The sequence below is a fragment of the Microtus ochrogaster genome, unplaced genomic scaffold, assembly GCF_000317375.1.
Source record: "Microtus ochrogaster isolate Prairie Vole_2 unplaced genomic scaffold, MicOch1.0 UNK22, whole genome shotgun sequence".
NCBI lineage: Eukaryota > Metazoa > Chordata > Mammalia > Rodentia > Cricetidae > Microtus > Microtus ochrogaster.
This window is the reverse complement of record NW_004949120.1, coordinates 3,472,346-3,478,466: the sequence shown is the minus strand read 5'-3', so window position 1 is coordinate 3,478,466 and position 6,121 is coordinate 3,472,346.

The window sequence follows — 6,121 nt, the reverse complement described above, 5'->3', positions numbered from 1 at the left end:
GACAATGGCAAGGGGTTTTGATCCTACTTAATGTGCTGGCTTTGTGGGAGCCTAGCCAGTTTGGATGTTCACCTTCCTAAATATGGACGGAGGGGGGGAGGACCTAAGACTTACCACAGGGCAGGGCACCTGACTGCTCTTTGGACTGGAGAGGGAGGGGGAGAGGAGTGCGGGGAGGGGGAGAAGGGTGGGAGGAGGGGGAAAAGGGTGGAAGGAGGGGGCGGGAAATGGGAGGCTGGGAGGAGGCGGAAACTTGGTTTTTTTTCTTCCTTTTCTCAATAAAAAAAAAACAAACAAATATGATATGAACTGGATCTGACCAATGACTCCTGCTAGAGAAAAGTAATTCTGCTCTAAGTGTGGATGTGGAGGAAAATGTAGAATTATATGGTCTCTCAGATCCTATTTGGGGGCAATAAATAGCACCTCTTTCCTGAATTCTTACCGAGCTTAGAACAAAGGGAGTGAACACATTGAAGGCAAATTCTACCATTCTTATTGAAGAAAGCAGGGCTAGGAAAGATGAGCAGAGATCGCTGGGATTAGATTCATTTCTACAGTTGGGTTAGGCCTCTCTGCTCTCCCTCTGTACCTTCCATATCAACCCAAAGATGTACTCCCTGTGGACATCTGGCTTTTGAAAGAGAGATAGCAGAAAGCAGCTACCACCACTTGGTTTCTATTACGATATCCCAACCTCAGGAGGCTCATTCCTCTCCCCACCAGTGGAGGTGAACAAATGGGTTGGTGGACCCAGGGGTGTTCCACAGTAGTGATGAAGGAAGACACCATCACCCCCATAGTTATTTTCAGCCAAGGCCACCTCGAGAACACAGTGCATCTTTGTACAAGGTACAAAACGGCATTCCACCCTGGCAGACGAGCGGCAGAAAGGCCCTTTCCTCCGGCCAATGCAGCCCCAGTCCAGGGCACACAGCTTGGCAAGCAGCAACGGGGCTAGATTCCAGCCCACACTTGCCTACTCGGCTGGGTGCCTAAGTACAAAAACCCACAACTGCCCGGAGCAGCCATGCTTCAGACACTAATAATACTACCAATTTGATTCCAGACCCTCCAGTCTCCAAAGTCATCACATTGTGTGGAGACACACTCATTGTCCATCCTGAATCGCTGGACTCAGTGTTGCCAGGCTCTGATGAGTGCATGCAGAAATGGGGGTGGGAGGGTGGGAGTTGAACACAGGAGAGGCTGACCGCCTGTGCGGCCGGATGCTTTTATTATTATTATTATTATTGTTCTCTCAATATCACAATCACCAACTTAGTACGAATTTTCCAAGAACGAACAGCCATTTTTTTTTTAGCATGTCAGAATTTAGTGAGACTATAATAATTTCCTCACAACGTTTTTTAGTAAAGAATATATTAAAGGAGACATTGTTTTAAAAGTTTCCATGTTCAACTGTGGCTTGTCCCACATTCTTTCTATTCAGATGTCAGACTGTAATTGCTGGTTTGCAGCAAGGTTACTGGATGGGTTCGAAAATGCCTTTCAAACGAAATATCAAAGGGACTAAAGGAAAGGCAGTTACCAGTTCCTGTCGCCGAGGTGGGTTCGAGTTCTCTTGCAAATAACGCAAGTGGCAGCATTCTCATTCAAATCCGTTACACGCTCATGACACAGCATCTTCCTTTGGAGAGCTCCACCCGGAAGGGAAACCAGAAAGACACGGGGATCTAATTAGATAAAAGCACACAGAAAAGCAGTGGGCAATCGCACTTCTCAGAGCTGAGAGGCGTGGCTAAGAAAAGTGAACCAAAGATTTTCTTTAAGCCAACACCTTCTCCACTTGTTATAGCTGAGGGATTGCTATCAGTGCTGTCTACAGAGAGTTGCAGAAGCCAGTGCCCCTTCCTTCCGCAGACCCCTACACAAATTAGGTTCCCTAGGAGAGATGAAAAGAATCCCGTGCTGCTTAGTTTGAAGTTAATTCTCTATTACCAGCAAACAGGAGTCTCTATTTTTGCCAAACAATGTCCAGGAGTCCAATATACGTTAGGAAAGAAAAGCAAACCTCGCTGTCTGCTCAACCTGCAAAGACTGCTCCCTCCCAGACAGTCTGAGATCATTCATTCTTTTATTCAGTACTTATTAAGAAAATCCAAAATAGCATGTTGATATCTACTGCTGCTGCTTTCTCTACCGCCCTTTTATATGAGCACAATGTATATAGCCAAATCCGCCCTCATGTGAAGCTTAAAATGCTCATATATTTTTCTCACTGAGAGGAACCACTGCCTCGTTTATCCGTTAACGAGGAAACAACATCAAATAGGTAAATGAATGCAACTCTGTCCCATAAGTAACTCATATGTGAAAAAAACCATACTTATTGTTTCTTCCATTTTAATGATGGAAAGATATCCCGAGTGCAGAGGTGAGTTCTTTGGGCAGAGCAAGACGATGCCTGTTCCCAACTGTGCGTACTCTCATCTGTGGTTAAGCCCTTTACTGTGGCTCCTCCATAGCTTTCCTCATTTATGTTCCTAACACTTTCAACTTGGAGAGCTCCAGGGTGAAAAGTCGGCTCGCAGATAAATACCCTTAATGTAAGATGCCCACAATTGATGAGCTTGCTTTTTCTCCTGCTCTCTCCTCTCACAAAGATAACAAACAGAGAGGAGAGCGTGGCACATGGGGAAGTGGAGTTAAAATGTACTGCACGTTACCAATCCTAACATAACATTGGCAGCTTGCATCATCCCCCTGCCAAACCCAAATTAACACACTGCCTCACTGGAAGGCAAAGGCTGGAGCTATATTTATAGCTCAATTAACAAGTTTCATAACTAAACCTCCAGAAGTCCTAGGCAAACCCGACAAATGCTACGCGTCTTAACACCAGGGTGACCCTGCCAGAATGCCACCATCTCCTCACAAGGAACAACTCCTGCTATCACCTCTGAGAGCAATGATGATTGGCACTGGCCCAGTGGATAAAGGGAGGCTTGTGGGCAACTTGGCTCTCGTCAGGGGTACATTTCCTCGCAACACCCAACCAACACACATACGATGGATTCAAGCAGGCGGATAATTCTTCCCTCTGCAGATGATAGAAATGCTGTCTCCTCAGGAGCCAATGGCTGAGAAAATGTCTGCCATCTTATGACTCAGGAGCCTTGGTTCCTCCAGGAACGCAAACAGAGCACGTCACTTGGAGGGTACGATTTCTTCAATACAAGAAGAACAGTTCTTCATAAAATCCTCAGAGGAGGTTATTTTGTGAAAGGGAGAAAAGTCCCAGGGTAGTTTTGTAGATCCAGAGAAAATATTGAAAATCTGATCGCACAGAATAGGGTTAAGCCAAAGAGAGGGGCTGTCATTGGGCTGACTGGAGTAAGACCAAGAAAATTCTGCCATGTACCAAGTTCCTCCTGAGTCTCATATAAGTCTTAAAACAAAGAAGTGCTGCCAGCACCGCAAAGAAAGGGCCAAATTTCTTTGGGTGGGGCATAGATAATCTACTTTATCTCTAGCCATCATCTTATCTCTTTCATCCACTTGTGACACTTGTTCAATATCAGACTGTGTTCTTCCACTAAACCAGAATGGTAGGTCCTACAAGTGTAAGACAGCCATTCCAGCAGGTGGAATCCTTTTTTCTGTAGATGGTGGAAATGCCATCTTCTCAGGAGCCAGTGGTTAAGAGAATGTTCCATCTTAAGTCTGGAGCAAGCATGCATGTATACATACATACATATATATATATATATATATATATATGTGCATAATACATACTTAATATTACTTCTTTATAAATATATTCTCTGTATTTGTTGCATGCATGGATGGGTGAATTAGTACACTTCCCCTGTCAACTGATCCCATCAGAGCTTCCATTACACTGTCCCCAAATTACCATAGGTTTTATTCAATAGAAATTTAAGTTCTGTAGACTAAGCCATCCATGATATACAGAAAACCCTGATATGAACTGTAGACTCACGTATTTTTTAAAAACCTCACAATTTTGCTCACAAAATGACACACTGGCTTCCACAAAGGTGGCATGGTAGAGGCATCTTGAAAAGATTGATGAGCAAGCAGGAAACATTTTCAGTGTGCCTCAAGGGCAGTAGAAGTTCATCACCTATGTAGGAGAGGGAGGGCACTAAGAACAGAAAGACGAGGCTAGGCAAGCCTCCAGAGCCGGGAAAGCACAGGAGCTCAGACATAGACTATTTCAGTTCAGACAGAAGAACTCATCCAGGGAGAGTAGTGGCACCTCCAAAGCATCTGAAAAGTTTAGGTGTTATTCTACAAGACAGAGATACATACTGTTAAAGTACCTCAAATATGGGGTACCAGGAAGGGAGGATACCACTGAAAGGCACTGAAGGGAACAACGGGCATGACATTAAGTCAGGAGCTTGATACAACACATAGAGGAGACAATCAGAGCCTAGGAGAGGTCAGAAAAGGTTCTTAGAATTAACATATAGGCAGCAGGGAAGGGAGAGGAACGTCCAGTACTGGCCCCCACTTCCTGGCTTGGGAGACATCACTGGTGGTGGTATTGAGGGGGAGGGCAGAAAAAGCAATTAGCAGGAGCAAAGAACTGAACTCTTGGCCTCGTGATCAATAGCAATATTTTTTTTCCCAAGGAAGTTTTATAAAAACGGAGGCAATAAAAGTGAATCCAGGAGATCAAAGAATAAATTTGACATGCATAAACGAAGACTTGCGAAGACATTGAGCTTTGTTTATCAGCTCAGAAAAGCTTGAGGAAGAAGAGGGTTGACAATGTAGAGTGTAAACAAACAAAAACAAAAAAGACAAACAAAATGCTCTTCTTGGTAATATAATAAGGCTGGACACATGCCCAGACCATAGACAGGGCAGCACCAGAGTGAAGCCAGCAACACTGGAACACACTCTGGATTCGGGGAACACTGAATGTGGCTCAACATAGGTTCCCTGATGGTGATTCAGATAGTTTGTGCATCACTACGGTAGAGGACATGGCAAATTTTTCTACTTTCTGCTTAATTTTGCTGTGAACTTAAAATCGCCATAAAAATCAAAGTATACCAGATAAAAACCTTGGTGGGGTACGAAGAGATAAAGTGACAAATTGAGCCAAAAGCAGAAAATATGACTCTCACTGCCTCCACACAATCACAAAGAACTCTATAAGTATACATATGTATAAATAATTTATGTTGTGAAGTAGACTGCAAAGAAAATATTCAGGACAGAAAATATATCTGATGCAGGAATGTCCTTGGGAAGGGCTCAGTACAGTGTTCCGTGCGTAGTAACTGGTAGACTGATTTGTTATTTTCAGGACTATGGTAGTCATTAGCTTCCTTATTTATTGCAAAGTAATTTGGAACATGACCCCAGCTCCACAATCAGACCATTAACTCATATAATGAATGATTTTGAAGGCTTAGAGTTTGAGTTTCCTATAGAACTTCACACAACTCCGTGCCCAGTACCCTCATCCACAGATCCGTTCTTCAACCCATCTCCTGAGAAAGTGCTAGAACTGGAGGTCATTTTGGCCGTCCTTTTTATTCTGAGAAGTCTTTGAGCACTTTTATCCATATGGTACTTTTACAGAAAGTGGCTCAGGACCTCTTGGATTTAAACGGCATATTTGCATGTACCAAATGTGAGATGCTCAGCTCCATGCAACAGCTTTACAAGTCAAGATGAAGACTAAAGGCTCTAGCTGGAGTCTAACCAGAGATGCCACAGTGACATCAAGCATTGGGTTCCTCTACCTTTCTGCCCAGCTTGTCTCTGTTGCTTTTTACTCAGTTTTCACCTCCTTCAGGGACACACAATTGCTGCCGCACTGTTGGAGGTCACCCAGGGTTCGTGAGACTGTTGCTTTCTCAGCACCTTTATTTTGAGAATGAAGCCACCCAAAGAACCCCCAAAGACCTGCCTGATACCTCACCACTGGCTGCAAATTTCCCAGGGTCCTCTATCTCATACCATTTTTAGGTGGCACCGGAGTGAGGCCCCCACACTTGCCTTGGAATAAGCAGTAGCCATTCTTTTTTTTTTTTTTTTTTTTCGAGACAGGGTTTCTCTGTGGTTTTGGAGCCTGTCCTGGAACTAGCTCTTGTAGACCAGGCTGGTCTCGAAC